This window comes from Eptesicus fuscus, chromosome 1, assembly GCF_027574615.1.
Source record: "Eptesicus fuscus isolate TK198812 chromosome 1, DD_ASM_mEF_20220401, whole genome shotgun sequence".
In the NCBI taxonomy this organism is placed as follows: Eukaryota; Metazoa; Chordata; class Mammalia; order Chiroptera; family Vespertilionidae; genus Eptesicus; species Eptesicus fuscus.
In genome coordinates this window covers 69118490-69137765 of record NC_072473.1, presented here as the reverse complement: position 1 = coordinate 69137765, position 19276 = coordinate 69118490, and positions in this window count along the sequence as shown.

Here is a 19276-nt window from a genome sequence, read left to right as displayed (position 1 = left end):
CTGCCCTTGACTGGAACCAAACCTGGGACCCTTCAGTCTGCAGGCTGACACTCTATCCACTGAGCCAAACCAGCCAGGGCTTAACCAAAGTTTTTATATGCCTATATACATAACCCATTGATTCAGACAATAGTGTTGTGAAGGCCAGGGGTGGAAGGCAGTTATAGGGTAGAAGGGGTCAATGTGGGAAAAAGGGACATTTGTATACTTTCAACAATAATGATAAATTTTAAAAATATAAAAGAAGATATCTATCTATCTATCTATCTATCTATCTATCTATCTATCTATCATCTATCTATCATCAGCTACCTATCTCAAATCATTGGTGACATCTTCAGAATTTTCATACATGGCACTGTGCTGTTACCATCAGCAGTATATAGATGTTGTGATATGGCTCACTTGCAGTGATGATTACAATACTCTTCCTATATCCATTTTTGCAGAGATTAAGAAAACTATAGAAAATTTTATAGTTTTAGAGGAATTTGAACATTGACTCCATTATCTTTTCTTATACTTTAATATCCATGAAACATAATTGTATATTATGTATTTTACATATTCCAGGACTTGCATCTATTAGATAATGAAGTCATTATTAACTGAATAGATATTCTAAATTATATAATATTTTTATCAGCCTTGAGTCACAGTGGCTACTGACTAGGGACTTTGCTAGTTGGAAGACACACAACATGGCCTTTGGGTACAGGTCTTTATTCACTTGAACAATTTGCTGGTAGTAAAGGAGTGCTAGTAGTTGTTATGTTATATTAGAGGAAGCACTTTCTCAGGGGGTTATGCATCTTAAGAAGGTATCAGCCACTTATTGTCATTTTTAATAACCTCTGCTTCTTTGTACTAGTTTCACAGATCATGTGACCATTTTTGTGTTTCTAAAAATTAAATAAAAATAGGAATTGAGAAAATTAACAATGTAGGAAATATATTGTTTTGTGGGTGAGGTGAAGTAGGATAAAATCCCAGTTATAAGAATGTAAAGTATAGCACTAACCCCTTTGGCTCAGTGGATAGAGCGTCGGCCTGCGGACTAAAAGGTCCCAGGTTCGATTCCGGTCAAGGGCATGTACCTTGGTTGCGGGCACATCCCCAGTAGGAGGTGTGCAGGAGGCAGCTGATTGATGTTCTCTCTCATCAATGTTTCTAACTCTCTATCCTTCTCCCTTCCCTCTGTAAAAAATCAATAAAACATATTTCTAAAAGAATGTAAAGTATAAATGTATATATTATTATCTCCCTTTCATTTGAATATCCTATCTTCTTAACCCTCACAGATTCCTACAACAAAATTATGCAAGGAAAGAAATACTAAAATCCCTTACAGAATAATGGGAAGGAGGAATGAACTGGGTCAGGGGACTTTAAGTCTTGTCTGATAATTTCAATCTGTCTCAAGTCAGTAATGGAAGTTGCTTGATGCACTATGGGAAACGTGATGGTAGTCAAACATTATGATCAAGTATGTCTATCAGCACAACATATCATCACTGAGCAATCACATTTATGATCTCAAAAGTTTTAAAGAGGCAACCAAGGCAAAATGCTCCTCAAAGAAAACAGGAAAGCTCTTCTCTGTCAAGGCTGATATTAAAATTCTTGCCAAGGTTCTATTTGCCACCGTCAGTGTTACAGAAGTCAAGTCATGGACTTTTAATTTGATTAAAAACTTAAGTACCCTAAATTCCACTGCTTTATGTTTGCATCATACATCATTGGTTTATAAGATAGGAAACATCTGAATTTGCATGAAAATATCAAACAGAGACTTCTTAACATAGCTCATCAAGACCCAGCAAAATAACAGCGAATAGCATATCTAATGGGTAATATTATGAGTATCTCCAGATTCAGAAGGTTCCAGAAATGTCTTGTAATGAGGAAAGTCACCAGGTTGCTAATTATTATAGTGCAGGTACTAAGGTCATGGGATAAAAATTGAAGCATATATTGATCAAAGTTCTCTAGTTCAGATGTGATTAGAATTGGATATCAATTATGAATAAGGCATAATACAAATGCTGGGCAAAAGATAATGGTGAGGATACCAGAGGACTCTGGTTCTTAAATCAATATGCAAACAAATATTGCAGTGTTTTTATTGTGTGATGCAATGCAACTGGCAAGGAAGAATTTATCAGTTTTTGCAAGACTTCTAATGAAGGAAACCTGAGTTTCCCATTTTTTACTTTATTAATCAGAAGTGTCTCTTGCCCAAACTCTCAAATGCTCTAAAACAGTGATTCTCAACTTTGACTGCATATTAAAATCACCTTGGGAGCTTTTAAAACAGAATCCACTTCTTTGGCCATTCCCACCCCAGCAAATTTGGTTTAATGGATATAGGATAAGGTCAAGGCACCCATATTTGAAAAAAAAAAATCATCAGGTGTTTTTTTAAGCTAGTTGTTTAAGAATAAGACATAATACTATCAATCTTATGTATTATCTTTACTCATAGGCCAAGTGGGTGGTAATCAAGTGGTGAGATTCCAGTGCCCTAGTAGTTTCATTTATTTGGTATATTTCTGGCATCATCCCTGCTGCAGTGCCTAAAATAACCATTCAAGTTTCTATATTCTAGCTGAAATGCAAATTTATCTGGGAGAGTGGACACATGTATAAATTATTTTTAATTCATTTGTCAGATTAACTAGCAAAAGGATCATGTATTTTAATAGGGGAACAGATGTTCTAAACCATGGAGTGCTGTTTGTTCAGTGTTGAGGAGTCTCCCGATATGCAGGACTTTCAGTTTTAAAACCAGAATTGTCTGGGGCAAACCAATACGGGTTGGTAATAATAGTCATAGGTAGAGCATCAAGATCTATGAGGCATTTGGGTGCCCAAGTAGCGGTAAGGGACTTAAAAGGCAGAGCAGAGAAGAAAGAATAATGAAGGACCCATTTCACTTTATTTTTTTGCTTGGAAATGATATAACAATAGTGTGACAGGTCATTTGTCAGAATAGTAAGTAGTTTGAATAATTTATTTATCCTAATTTCTAGAAGAAACACAAAGAATAAGTTATGTTTGTTGTTGTTGTTCTTATTGCTGATGTTGTTGTTGTTTTCTGTATTTTCTTCTCTCCCGTTTCCAAAAAGGAAGTTAGGCCATTTTGTAATTGGGGGTTGGATGTACTTGATGTTGTCAAAGTTACCAGGAACAAACACGCAAGCAAACAAACAAAGGAACTTCTTATTTTTTGAAAGCCTCAATTCACTGAAGAGCTTAACTGGAATGAGAGGACCTGAGGTAAGATTTTTGAACGTTAGTGATGGAAGGTAGCAGCAAACTGAGATAATAGACCTTGAAACTAAGTAGGGGATGGTGGATTGACAGATCAAGAAAACTGGGGTTTTGTGCTGTGTGTGTGTGTGTGTGTGTGTGTGTGTGTGTGTGTGTGTAGAGGGCTGGGTATTGTACTTAGGAATGCAAAATATGAAGCTTATTATTTGATAAAATTTTTGTTTCCTATATTGTACAGAGATACTGAGTTTCCCAACTTCAAAGGATCAATATAAGCTTATCAGTGATGATTGGTACAAACCTACAACCAGAGTTCTTCTCTAATGTTCTGCTCTGTGTAAGACTCTTGGGATAGTGGAGAAGATTTAATTTACTGCTGGCCCAGTAGGTTGGGGGATCAGAGTATAATAAAAAAAAGTGATGCTCTAATATACACACAAAAAAGTGTGGAGAAAATTTCATATTAACTGCAATATTTGCTTTTGAAAACCTATTATGTGGTTAGATACGTGTGTGTGTGTGTGTGTGTGTGTGTGTGTGTGTGTGTGTGTATGTGGTCTACCTTTGAAAATATCCCATGTGCAATTGAGAAATATATATGTTCCGTTGCTTTGGGGTGAAATGTTCTGAAGATGTCAATTAAGACCATCTGATCTAGTGAGTCATTTAGAATTGCTATTTGTTTGCTGATTTTTTGTTCAGAGGATTTTTCCAGTAATGTCAGTGGAGTATCAAAGTCCCTTACTATGATCGTGTTGCTATCAATCTCTCTCTTGATATCTTCCAGAAGGTGTTTTTGTTGTTGTTGTCCTTTTTTTTTTTTTTTTGTATTTGGGTGCTCCTGCATTGGGTGAATATATGCTTACCAGCGTTATATCCTCTTGTATAGATCACTTTAGTATTATGAATTGGCCTTCATAATCTCTTGTTATGGCCTTTAGTCTGAGGTCTTTTTTTCTCAGATATAAGTATTGTTATTCCTGCTTTTTTTTTCTTTTCCATTTGCCTGAAAGGCATTTTTCTATCCCTTCAATATCAGTCTGTGTATATCCCTTGTTCTGAGGTGGGTCTCCTGCAGACAACATATACACTGAGTGGCCAGATTATTATGACCACCCCATCAGTACTTCATTGGGCCACCTTTTGCCTTCAATACTGAGGCGATTATTCTTGGCATTGACTCCACGAGATGTTGAAAGGTGATGCGAGGAATCTGACACCATGCCTGATGAATAGCACTGTCCAGTTCTGTGAGATTTGATGGTTGTGGAACAAGCTGCCTGATGGCTCTTTTAACTTCATCCCACAAATGCTCAATTGGATTGAGATCTGGTGATTGTGGGGGCCACCTAAGCAAGGTAAAGTCTCCCTCATGTTCTTGAAACCACTCCTGCACAATACAAGCACCATGGCATGGCGCATTGTCTTGTTGGAAGAAGCCATCTCCATTGGGATACGCCATCAACATGATAGAATGAACTTGATCGGCAATGATACTTAGGTATATTGTGTTATTCAGACATTGTTCCACATGAATTAAAGGGCCCAAATCATGCCAGGAAAACATGCCCCAAACCATAACACTGCCCCCACCAGCTTGAAGGGTTGTACTCATGCATGTGGGGTGCATGCTTTCATGCTGTTTCCGCAAAATTCTCACTCTGCCATCTGCATGATGCAACTGGAAACGTGATTCATCGGACCACATGACTTTTTTCCAATGCTCAACTGTCCAATCCTTGTGTTCCTCTGCAAATTGGAGACGTTTTATCTTGGTAACTGCAGACAGCAAAGGAGTTCAAACAGGCCTTCGGCTTTCATATCCCATACGATGCAGTGTACGGGGAACAGTGCGTTCAGAGATCATTTGAGAGGATCCCTGATTAAGATCTGCAGTAATTTGATGCACTGTTGCCATTCTGTTGTCTTGTACCAGTCTTGCCACTCTCCGTTCTGCCCTAACATTCACTAGTCACTGTCGGCCACAATTCGCACATTCAGACCCAGATTTTTGGCTGACAGTCCAGTCTTTAAACACTTTAACAACAGCTGCTCTTGAACATTTAATGAATTCAACTGTTTTGCTGATACTCGCTCCATGGCTCCAAGCACCAACAATCATCCCACTTTCAAAGGCTGTTAAATCGCATTGTTTAGCCATATCTTCAGAAAGAAATCACTTCTACTGTCCTGGTAAACAACCTGCTTCCCTATTTATAATGGTCTGGCCCTTTAGCAACTTCAGTGCAAAATTATAGCTAATTTGCCTACAAACATCAGGTGGTCATAATAATCTGGCCACTCAGTATATATATATATAAATACACACACACACACACACACACACACACACACACTAGAGGCCTGGTGCATGAAAATTCATGCACTCGGGGGGGTCTCTCAGCCCAGCCTGCATGCACTCACAATCCGGGACCCCTCGGGTAGAGTCCAGTCCCATTGAATCATGGCTCTGGTTCCCGGGGCCTGAGGGCCACGAGGGAGGGACCAAGAGGCCAGTCTCATCACAGCATGGCTCCAGTTCCCCAGAGCCTGTGGGCAGGGGGAGGGACCCAGAGGCCAGTCCAATGGCAGCATGGTTCCATTCCCACAGCTCCCTCCCGCCACTGAGCCGAGGGCGGCCAGGACCCAGGACTGACTCTTGCTGCGGGCCACCAGGACCCAGGATTGACTCCCATCATGGGCCGCTGGGACCCAGGACTGACTCCTGCCATGGGGCGCTGGGACCCAAGACTGACTCCCGCTGCACTGGCCAGGACACTAGCCTGGTGTTTGATTGTCCATCCGGCCATTTAGGTTGTGACAGACCCTGGCTCTTCATATCCTAATATATAAAAACCCTGGGTTGTAACGACTAGTAACAACCAGTAACGACTGAGGCTCGACCAACCAGAAGTCAGTCCTACAGGTGCGGTGCCCCAGCACTGACTGCTGAGGGGGCTGTGAATCAGGGCCAGAGAGAGGCCTGAAGAGAGAAGCAGGGAGTAATCCATTGCCTCTGAGGCAGCTTTTGATCAGCACTTGCCTCTCTCTTTCTCTCCCAGTCTGGCCAGCAGCCCCGCCTCCATTTCTCTCCAGGTCTCCACCAGGGCTGCTGATCAGCCCTGGCTTTCTGATCAGGCCCCGTTGATAGGCCCAGAGACACTGACTGGCATAGGAACTGACCAATCAGAACTAAATGTGGGTGCTGTAAAGAACCAATGGCTGCCTAGGAGGCAGAGCTTCTGATGCTGCCTGGCATAGACACTGACCAATCAGAACCAAATGTGGGTGCTGTGGGGAGCCAATGGCTGCCTAGAAGGTGGAGCTTTTGACGCTGACTGACATAGAAACCGACCAATCAGAACCAAATTGGCCAGCAGAGGAGGGCGGTTGGGGGCGAGATCAGGCCTGCAGGGGAGGGAAGTTGAGGACGAGATAAGGCCGGGAGGGGAGGGCAGTTGGGGGCAACCAGGCCATCAGGGGAGGGCAGTTAGGGGTGATCAGGCTGGCAGGCAGAGGCAGTTAGGGGCGATCGGGCAGGGAGGCAGGTGAGCAGTTAGGAGCCAGAGATCCCAGATTGTGAGAGGGATGTCCGACTGCCAGTTTAGGCCCGATCCCAAGGGGTCCCCATTTGGAGAGGGTGCAGGCTGGGCTGAGGGAACCCCCCCCCCATGCATGAATTTAGTTCACTGGGCATCTAATATATATATATATGAATATATACTATAGGCTGTACATAATATGCACAAGTATATGTAAATAGCCATATATTTATATAATATATATTCAGATATAACATGCGCATTTTACATGTGAAGATCAGAGAGGTAAATTTGACTCATTACACAACTTACAAAAAGTGGCAGAGCTAGGAATTTGAATCCATGCTTTTCCAATGCGAACCCATATTGTCTCACCACTCATCATGTCATTTCTGTATTAGAATAAAAGGAAAAAATACAGAAATAATTCTCTGACAATTTTCTTCCTTTCCCTAAAGAAAAAATGTGCTAGTACAGATTAAAGTAGCAAATGTTTTGACATGTCCTAAGGGGTTGGCCTAACTTTCATGGATGACATTTTGAGTACTTTCAAAACCTAAGGATTGAATTTAATTTCTGGAATAGGCAGTTCTGATGGAGTTGTTTGGCACAGCTGTTTTGGGGTGTGTCTGTATATTTATTTGGAACAAGCTCAACTTTATTTCTAGACACTAGTAAATGTGTTTCTTATGGTTTCTGACCACAATTCATCACTGATTTTTTTTTTTCTTGGCCAGTTTCCATTTGCAGCAAGAGAAATGAAAGCAACTCTGAAAAGTGGCATATAACCTGGTGATTATTTTGCTTTTATATCCTAACAGAGAAATTTTTAGATAAGTGGTATCTCATTCGGCTTCCTAAGGTTACTGTATAGACAGTCTTTAACTTAACGATTTGTGTACTTTACAACAGTGCAAAAGCAATACACATTCAGTAGAAACTTTGTCTCCTTTTCCTAGGCTAGCAATTTGTGCTACCATACTATCTCATGGATGCTGGGCAGCCACAATTAGCTGCAACTCCCAGTCAGCCACATGATCATGAGGGTAAACAACTAATACTCTATTAGTATACTGTGTTGCCAGAGGTTTTTTTTTTTTAATTCTTTTTCCCCCATTGACCTCTCTCCCGCCACCCTCTCCCCCAAGCACAAGCCCTCACCCCCTTGCTGTCTGTGTCCTTTGGTTATGCTCATATGCATGCATACAAGTCCTTTGGTTGATCTCTTAACTCCTCACCCTCTGCCTTCCCTCATAGGTTGTAATTTCTGTTTAATGCTTCTTTGTCTCTGGTTCTATTTTTGTTCATCAGTTTATGTTGTTCATTGTATTTAACAAATGAGTGAGATCATGTAATATTTATCTTTGTCTGGCCAGAGGTTTTTTTTTAATATTGTGTTTTGCATTTTTATATCCTATCATGTCTAGAAAATGCCCACCTGTTTCTCCTGCTTCTGGTGAGAATAAGAAGATGAAGGCAACTGCTCTTGAGATGAAACGCAAGATATTTGCCCAACTGTAGGCTAAGGGAAGTGTTCCGAGTACATGTAAAATAGGCTAGGCCAAGCTATGATGTTTGTTAGGTTAAGTGTATTAAATGAATTTTTGAGTTAAGATATTTTTAACTAACAATGGGTTTATTGGTATGTAAACCCATCATAAATAGAAGAGTATCTGCAACTCTGACCGGATTTGAGCAGAAAAAATTCATGCAGAGCAAGAATGAAAGTGGATCTGGTTATGCTCGTAATTATATGGTATGATATCATGATTGCTATGGTATCATGCTTAATTTGAAGGAAAATGTGTTGACAATAATGTCTTGAAAGGTATTATTAATACATGTTAGGAGTCAGAGAGACCTCAGTTTGATTCTGGCTCCAATACTTGCTCTGAGACTTTAGATAAGTTACATAAGCTCTCTAAGCTGCATTTTCGTCATCTTTAAATTAATATGACAGTACATGAGTCATAGGCATAAATGAAACAATGTATGTAAAACATTTAGCACAGTATCTGGCATGTAAAATGGTCAATAAATATTAGCTGCCATCATCATAACCATCAGCATTTTTCTTTTGTACTAAGCACATCAAATTTCTTTCTTAAGGAATCATACCATTTCCTCTTAAGTTTTAAAAAAATGCATAAAAGCTGTGCATACATAGCTATGCAATTCAATAAGACAATTTAGTCCAACTGTTTTTAACCATTGTGTAAATATACAGATATAATTAAAAGCATTTGAGAGCCTGATATTATTAGAATTATTTTTCCTAATAACTTGGGAATCATTTGTAAATAACAGGAACCTTTTTTCTAGGTCCTTGGTTTAGCTTACCTTCCATTCCTGTCAAAACATGTCTTTGGTGTTTAATTCTTCCTTTTTTTGTTTCTGTTGAAACCATGTATTACTTCAACCAGAAATATCTGTTCCTCATTCATAGTATTTTCCTGAAGGGAATTTTAAGTCTAATACCCTGCCACTACAGTAGGAGAAATGGCTTTCATGTGGACTTGACTATGTGTCAAGGTAAGCTTTGATCTCTTTATCTCTATCTCTATCTCTATCTCTATCTCTATCTCTATCTATCTCTATCTCTATCTCTATCTATCTCTATCTCTTTCTCTTTCTCTATCTCATTTATCTCAATCTCTATCATCTATCTCTCTCAGCCCCTTCTCCCTCTCCATTTTACATTCTTTCTCTATGTGAACCCAATATATGGAAGCTTTGAGATTTTACCATCTGAAAAGGAAATGTCAGTGACATGTTTGATTTTTGAAATCATCAAGGACTGTTAGATGGGAGATTTAGATTTCTTTTTAGTTGCTCCAAAGAGCCAAACTAAGGTAGATAAATGTGTATCAGAGAGGCAGATTTTGGCTGGAATATAAAACTGAAACCATTTGAAAATTGAATTGGCTCCTTAGCCCTGGAAATCCTATATAATAAAAGCCTAATTTCCCTAACTGGTTTGGCTCTGTGGATAGAGCGTCAGCCTATGGACTAAAGAGTCCTGGGTTCATTTCTGGTCAAGGGCATGTAACTTGGTTGTGAGCTCAATCCCCAATAGGGGTTGTGCAGGAGGCAGCTGATCAATGTTTCTCCCTCATTGATGTTTCTAACTATCCCTCTCCCTTCCTCTCTGTAAAAACCAATACAATATATTTTTTTAAAAAGCCTAATATGCTAAGTGTCCGGTCAACTGGTCGGCCGTTCAACCAACCAAAGCATAATATGCTAATCATATGCTAAAGCCGCTCAACCACTTGTTATGACGTGCACTGACCACCAGGGGGCAGATGCTCCAACTGGTAGGTTAGCCTGCTACTGAGGTCTGACAGATCAGGACTGAGCTAGATGGGCCAGACACGCCCTGCACTCTCTTGCAATCTGAGACCCCCTTGGGGGTTGTCAGAGAGCTGGTTTCAGCCCCTATCCTGCAGGCCAGGCCGAGGGACCCCACTGGTGCATGGATTTGTGCATTGGGCCTCTAGTGTTTAAATAAATGTTGAATGACCATAGGTATGGGTGGTTCATTCCCATATTTATCAAGAGATTAACCTGAATGGACTTTCTGGTTCCTCTTAGCTTCTATACAACATGGAGAAATATCTAATGGGTTAGATTTCCAGGCTGCTAACAAGACTTGTTTTTTTTCAACATGTCTCTGTTGGTATTACAAAAGTATATAGCTTGTTGGGCAATTTAATTTGTAAAATTTATCATTACAATATTGCAATGATAGCTTTTTATATAAAGGTTACACATTGATTTTGATAATCTATTATTTTTTTAATTGTCAAAAAGAAATGTGTATAATTAATCTCAGTTTACAGTATAAAGAATGGTAGGAAGTTTCTAGTTGTATATGCAAAGCACTTTCTTTTGCCAAGGAACATATACTTATCTTAGTTCTTGCCAAGGAAAGATATTAGTCCCCACCTCACTTCTGCTTTTACTTTCTTGAATTCTCCCAGTTTGGACTAGTGAATTATCCACCTGCAGGCTCAATCTTGTCCTAATTTCCAAAACAATCCCATTTGTAGCTTACAATTTTTTGGCTATCCCTGCTGATCTGACTCAAGACACAACATTCTAGCACTAATTTCTGGGCTTCTACATTGTTCTTAAGTGACTCTATACTAGGCTGTACTATGTAGAGTAGTGTCCTATCTGACATATGATTTTCCATTCAAGTATTGACAACTAGTCTTATTTTTTTATTGTCTAAAGTTTACATATGTCTCCTTTTCCCCCAATTGATCCCCCCAGCCATTCCCACCCTGGGCAAGCCCACACCTACCCAGTGTCTGTGTCCATTGGTTGTGCTGATATGCATGCATACAAGTCCTTTTGTTGCTCTCTAACATGCCCTCTCTAACCATTGCCTCTGGATCTATTCTTGTTCATCAAATTATGTTGATCATTATATCCCTCATATGAGTGAGATCATGTGATATTTATATTTCTCTGACTGGCTTATTTTGCTTAGCATAATGCTCTCAAGTTCCATCCATGCTGTTGCAAATGGTAAAAGTTCCTTCTTTATTTATAACAGCATAGTATTGCATTGTATAGATGAACTACAGTTTATTAATCCACTCATCTGCTGGTGAGCACTTAGGCTGTTTCCAAATCTTAGCTATAGTAAATTGTGCTGCTATGAACTTATAGGTGCATATATCCTTGTGATTGGTGTTTCTGGTTTCTTGGGATATAGTCCTAGAAGTGGGATCACTGGGTCAAAGGAAAGTTCCATTTTTAACTTTTTGAGGAAACTCCATACTGTCTTCCACAGTGGCTGTACCAGTCTGCATTCCACCAGCCGTGCACAAGGGTTCCTTTTTCTCCACATCCTCGCCAGCACTTGTCCTTTGTTGATTTGTTGATGATAGCCATTCTGACAGGTGTGAGATGGTATTTCATTGTAGTTTTGGTTTGCATCTCTTGGATGATTAGTGACTTTGAGCATGTTTTCATATGACTCTGGGCCTTCTGTATGTCCACTTTCAAAAACTGTCTGTTTAGATCCTTTGCCCATTTTTTTATTGGATCTTTCATTTCCTTTTGTTAAGTTGTATGAGTTCTCTACAAATTTTGGAGATTAAACCCTTATCAGAAATATCATTGGCAAATATGTTCTCCCATGCAGTGGGCTTTCTAGTTGTTTTGTTGATGATTTCTTTTTCTGTGCAGCTTTCTATTTTGATGTAGTCCCATTTGTTTATTTTCTCGTTAGTCTCCATTGCCCTAGGAGCTATGTCTGTAAAGATATTGCTATGACATATGTCTGAGAATTTGCTGCCTATGGAGTCTTGTAGGATTTTTATGGTTTACCATCTTACATTTAATTCCTTTAGCCACATTGAGTATGTTTTTTTGTATGGTATAAGTTGGTGATCTAGTTTCTTTCTTTTTTTTTTTTTGCATGTATCTGACCAAATTTCCCAGCACCATTTATTGAAGAGACAGTCTTGTATGCTCTTGCCTCCTTTGTCAAATATTAATTGAGCAAAATGGCTTGGGTCAATTTCTGGCTTCTCTGTTCTGTTTCACTGGTCTATCTATATGTCTGTTGTTGTGCCAGTACCAGGCAGTTTTGAGAACCGTGGCTTGGAAATATAGCTTGATATCTGGTATTGTGATTTCTCCAACTTTGTTCTTCTTTATCATGATTGCTGTGGATATTCGGGGTCTTTTTTTATTCCAGATGAATTTTTGGAGAGTTTGTTCTAGATCTTTGAAATATGCCATTGGTATTTGAATCTATAGATTGCTTTGGGTAGCATGGACATTTTAATGATGTTGATTCTACCAATCCATGAACATGGTATATTCTTCTATTTTTTTCATGTCTTCCTCTATCTCTTTTTTCAATGTCTTGTAGTTTTCCAAGTACAGATATTTTATGTCCTTAGCTAACTTTATTCCTAGGTATCTTAATTTTTTTGGTGCAATGATAAATCGGATTTTTTTTTCATTTCCCTTTCTGTGAGTTCATTATTGGTGTATAAAAAGGCACAGATTTCTGAGTGTTAATTTTGTATCCTGCTATATTGCCAAATTCATTTATTAGGTCTAGTAGTTTTTTGATGAAGACTTTGGGGTTTTCTATGTATAGTATCATATCATCTGTGAATAAGGACAGTTTTACTTCTTCTTTTCCAATTTGGATGCCTTTTATTTCTTCTTCTTGTCTGATCGCTATGGTTAACACTTACAGTACTATATAGAACAGGAGTGGTGAAAGTTGGCATCCCTTTCTTGTTCCTGTTCTTAGTGGAAATGAGTTTAGTTTTTGCCCATTGAGTATGATGTTGGCTGTAGGTTTGTCATATAAGGCTTTTATTATGTTGAGGTAAGATCCCTCTATTCCCATTTTGCTGAGAGTTTTTATCAAGAAAGGGTGTTGGATTTTGTCAGATGCCTTTTCTGCATCAATTGATATGATTATGTGATTTTTGTCTCTTAGTTTGTTTATGTGATGTATCACATTTATTGATTTGTGGATATTGTACCAGCCTTGCATCACCGGAATAAATCCAACTTGGTCATGGTGTATGATCTTTCTAATGTAATGCTGAATCTGATTTGCCAGAATTTTGTTGAGGATTTTAGCATCTATGTTCATCAAGGATATTGGTCTGTAGTTCTCTTTTTCGTGGTGTCTTTATCGTTTTTGGGATTAGAGTAATGCTGGCTTCATAGAAAGAGCTTGGAAGTGTGTCTTCCTCTTGAATTTTTTTGAAATAGTCTGAGGACAATAGGTTTTAGCTCTTCTTTGAATGCTTGGTAGAACTCTCCTGTAAAGCCGACTGGACCAGGGCTTTTGTTTTCTGGAAGATTTTTTTTTTAAATATATTTTTATTGATTTTTTACAGAGAGGAAGAGAGAGGGATAGAGAGTTAGAAACATCGATGAGAGAGATACATCGATCAGCTGCCTCCTGCACACCCCCTACTGGGGATGTGCCCGCAACCAAGGTACATGCCCTTGACCGGAATTGAACCTGGGACCCTTGAGTCCGCAGGCCGACGCTCTATCCACTGAGCCAAACCGGTTTCGGCTTGTTTTCTGGAAGATTTTTGATCACTGCTTCAATTTCTTTGGTAGTTATTGGCCTATTAATTTTTATTTATTTATTATTCTTGGTTGAGTTTTGGGAGCTTGTATTTTTCTAAGAATATATCCATTTCATCTAGGTTGTCCATTTTGTTGAAATAGAGTTGTTCATAGTATTTTTTCATAATTGTATGTATTTCTGTGGGATCGGTTGTTACTTAACCTCTTTCATTTCTGATTTGGTTTATTTGGGTCCTCTCTCTTTACTTCTTGGTGATCCTGGCTAGAGGTTCATAAATCTTGTATATCCTTTCAGAGAACCAGCTCTTGGTTTTGTTGATCTTTTGTATTTTTTTTTTTTTTTACTCTCTGTCATTTATCTCTGCTCTGATGTTTACTATTTCCTTTCTTCTGCTTATGCTGGGCTTTTCTTGTTGGTCTCTTTCTAACTCTTTGAGTTGTAGGGTTACATAATTTATTACCATTTTTTTCTTGTTTTTTGACGTAGGCCTGTAGAGCTATGAACTTCCCTCTCAAGACTGCTTTCACTGAGTCCCATAGATTTTGGATTGTTGTGTTTTCAATTTCATTTGTTGCCATGATGCTTTTGATTTCTTCTTTGATCTCTTTGGTAACCCAATCATTGTGTAATAGCATGCTGTTTAGCCTCTAGTTGTTTGATTTTTGTTATTTTTATTGTAGTTGATTTCTAATTTTATACCATTGTCATCTGAGAATATGCTTGATATGATTTATATCTTCTTACATTTGAAGAGACTTTGTCTGTGTCCCCCAAGTATGTGGTATATCTTTCATAATGACCCATGTGCATTTGAAAAGAATGTATATTCTGTGACTTTGGGACAAAATGTTCTGAAGATGTCAATTAATTCCATCTGATCTAGTGAGTCATTTAGGATTGATGTTTCTTTGCTGAATTTTTTTTGTTTTGTTTAGGGGATTTGTCCAGTGGTGTTAGTGGGGTATTAAAGTCCCTTACTATGACTGTATTGCTGTCAATCTCTCCCTTGATATCCTCCAGATGTTTTTTTGTTTTGTTTTGTTTTTGTTTTTTTATGTATTGCGTGCTCCTGTATTGGGTACATTATTGCTTACCAGAGTTATATCTTCTTGTTGAATTGCTCCCTTTGGTACTATGAAGTGGCCTTCCTTATCTCTTGTTATGTCCTTCACTTTGAGGTCTAATTTGTTAGATATAAGTATTGTTACCCAAGCTATTTTTTTCATTTCCATTTGCCTAAAAAACCCTTTTCCATCCCTTCACCTTCAGTCTTTGTGTGTCCTTTTTTTTTTTTTTTTTTTTTTTTTTTGAGGTGGGTTTCCTGTAGACAGCAGATATTTGGGTCATGTTTTCTTACCCACTCAGCTACTCTATTTCTTTTGATTGGGACATTTAATCCATTTGCATTTAAAGTTATTATTGATTGGTACTTGTTTGTCACCATTTTTATTCATTATGCCTGTGTTCCTTCTTCCCTTCCTCTTTCTTCTTTTGCAGCAGACCCTTCAGCATTTTTTGCATTGCTGGTTTGGTGGTTAATAAATTCCCTTAGTCCTTTTTTGTCTGTGAAGCTCCTGATTTCACCTTCAATTTTGATTGATAGCCTTGCTGCGTACAGTATTCTTGGATTCAGACCCTTCCTTTGCATTACTTTGTATATTTCATTCCATTCCTTTCTGGCCTGATGTGTTTCTGTTGAGAAATCAGTTGATATTCTGATGGGAGATCCTTTGTAGGTAACTTTCTGTCTCTCTCTGGCAGCCTGTAAGATTCTTACTTTGTCATTGGTGTTTGACAGTTTAATTATAATGTGCATTGGCGTCAGTCTTTTGGGGTTCATTTTGTTTGGGACTCTGTGAGCTTCTTGGACTTGTGTCAATTTTTTCTTCCCTATATCAGGGAAGTTTTCTGTCATTATTTCTTCAAACAGGTTTTCTATTCCTTGCTCAGTTTTCTTTCCTTCTGGCACCCGTATTATCCAGATGTTGTTTTGTTTGGTGTTGTCCCAAAGTTCCCTTAGGCTCTCCTCCTGTTTTTTAAGTTTTATTTTCTAGATGCTGCTCTGCTTGGGTATTTTTTCCTACCTTGTCTTCTAGCTCACTGACATGGTCTTCCACTTCTTCTAGTCTACTGTTGATGCTTTCTATTGCATTCTTTATTGCAGTGGTGTAATTTTTCCTTTCTTTTTGGTTCTTCTTCATTTCCTCTTGGTTATTACACATATTGTTGAGTTTGTCTTCCAACCTTTTCAGTGTCCTTATGACCATTGCTCTGAATTCTTTCTGTGACATATTGTTTGCCTCCATTTCGTTTATTTTCTTTTCTGGTGATACCTTCTTTTCTTTCATATGTGGGTTGTTTCTTTGTCTCCCCATGATCGCTCTGCTTAGGGTGTCTGGTTATGTAGCTCTCTCTCTCTTGTGTTGACTTAAAGGCACAAAATACAACACAACAAGACCCAATGCACAGGGCACAAACACTAATGTATTCAAGATACTTTCTCTAGGCCAGTGGTCGGCAAACTCATTAGTCAACAGAGCCAAATATCAACAGTACAACGATTGAAATTTCTTTTGAGAGCCAACTTTTTTAAACTTAAACTTCTTCTAATGCCACTTCTTTAAAATAGACTCACAAAGGCTGTGGTATTTTGTGGAAGAGCCACACTCAAGGTACCAAAGAGCCACATGTGGCTCGTGAGCCACAGTTTGCTGACCATGGCTGTAGGCAATATCTGACCTTTCTGTCTATGGATTGCCTCACCATGTGTGATTAATTTGCCAATTCTGGGTGGGTGTTTGATTCAGCTGTTCCTTCTATCTGCTCTGTGAGAAGGCACAGGGCCCATCCATGTATTCAGCGCTGCTTTGTCTCCCCCTGGACAGACTTTAAGGTGCCTGCGGTTGGGGAGGCTGGAGTCCTGTTGTTCTTCGGTTTGCAGCTGAGGCAGATTGTTCCTGGATGTTGTGGTTGTAGGGTCCTGGGATTTATCCAAAGTCTCCCCGGTTGAAGGTAATGCTGGGCTTCTGATCACAACTGGTCTCCCCTTCAAGATGGCACAGTCTCTGTGGTAGAGCTGGCTTCTCCAGGAGAGATTTCAGCAGCAGTAGAGGCTGTTGGGCCAGGGGAGCCCATACCATCAGTCCCCAACAGTCCTGTGGAATACAGCTGTCTCTCTCTCACAAATTCAGACACTCCCTGCATGTCCATGCACCCTCCTTTCATTCTCTCACTCATACACTATCTTGCAGCCTGCTGTCCTGTCGGCAGCCATCTTGGATCTCAACAACTAGTCTTCTTTGTAGACTCTCTGATGCCATTGTCTTATTTTCACCATCATTTCAGAGGTTCTACTTAATATAAGGGAAGAAAACAAATTAAGTCATAAAGTTGGGAAAAATGAGAGTCAAATTTATCATAATTTTCAGATGATAAATTATATATAACATCAAAGTAAAATCATTATAGTTATACTTATTAAGATAATTTGGCAAGGTAGTTGGATACAAGACAAAATTGATTACTTTCTATCATGCTACTCAAAATTAATTATTTTTATAATTTTTTTATTTTTTAATTTATTAATTTATTGTTGATATTATTACAGATGTCCTACATTTTCCCCCTTTGAGCTATAGCACTTTCCTCCTAGACACCACGATTTTCAGATTTAAACTTTTGCTTTGGATTATTCTCTGATGTTATGTTCTATTAAGTGGTCTACTATAGTTTTTTCTTCTGATATAATGAGATATATATATATATATATATATATATATATATATATATATATATAAAAGGCTAATATGCTAAGTGTCCATCCATCCAACCAGTCGCTATGACACTCACTGACCACCATGGGGCAGACGCTCTATGCAGGATGCACACTGGCCAGCACCATGGACCTGGTGCTAACAAACCAATACTAGGCTTCCCCCAAGTGGGACACAGGCCCTGCCACCACCCCAGAGCGATACCCCACCAAATCACAGCCAAAGCTGCCAAGACCCCATGTACAAAATGCAGTCCACAGCCCAGCCTAGCTGGGAAATGTTTGTTGTTGGCTCTGGGTAATGATGTCACGTAGCAATGCCAGGCTTCCTCTCCCTAGCGACTAGCTTCCTTGAAGTTTCTTTAGCCCAGGAACACAGGTGGAAACATTTTACACTTTAACCAAATATCTGTGAAGCGTTTTCCCATGCCTCATCTCATTTGATCCTCACAGAAGTCCTGGAGTAGGTAGACAGGAGACTTGGTGGAATCCTATTTTCTTTTCATTAGCCAGAAAATGGAGATTTAGAAAGTTTAGAAACTTGACCCTGCTGAAAAGAAGTAAGAAGTGGTGGACCTTGAAAATGACTTCAGGTTTTCTCACTTCGCAGAATATAATCAAACACTGCTGCAGTTAAACATTTTACCCTTCATTCTCCCTGTGTGACGTACAATAATAATCTACTTCATGTTGTCATTTACTGCTGTGTTGCTGACAATTACCTGAAAGATAAGTTGGGGTGCTTCACTGGGCTGGAAAAAGTTTAGCTACATCAGAAAGCAGGTATAATTAAGCAATTTTATTCTATATCTATAAAAAGCTAAGTTAACTTGTGCATGTGTGATACATACAAAGCTCTCGCTGGCACCAATCACACGCATGTGTTTCGATCTGATATTGTCGATTGTGAATTTTGTTGACACTTGTATTATAGAGAAAGGGTGAAGAACAGTATTAAGATATTTCTTCTAATTAATTTCCTTTCAATGTGCACAAATTTGTGCACCAGGCCACTGGTGGTGATAATAATAGCTATCATATCTTGGTGCTGCCTATGGAACAACCTCACCATATTTTAAAAATCAAGATGGAAAATTGGAAAGTCAACAAAGAGTAGCAAAAAAGTTTAGAGTATATTTTTTCTCTTCACATGAGTACAAAATATTGGGATAGAGATTATTTTAATGACAAGAAGTAATTGGAATCCCACCTTCAATAATTGTTATAGTAAGAAATATTGAATAGTTTTTTATCATTCAGATATTAAAAAGTGGAAAAGTGGTTAAAACAAAAGCACTGAAAATTTCTATTGAACATAATGAAGACTTCTATAGTTACCAAGGTGGGGAAAACCCACTATGGTCAACCAAAAACTGCTGATTAGTCTGTCCCTGATTTAAAAATTGCTTTAAAGCTAACTATAAAAGCTTGTTCAATTAAGAAAATAATATTATACAATAGGTTTTTAGGTATAATATAGAGAAGATGAAAAGTGTTTGAAAGATTCAAATTAATAGAACTAAGATGCTTTGCTGGTTGACTTCAAGAAGGGTCTAGATAACTGATGCTGGAATGTTTTGCTATCCAGCTGCCTGGAGG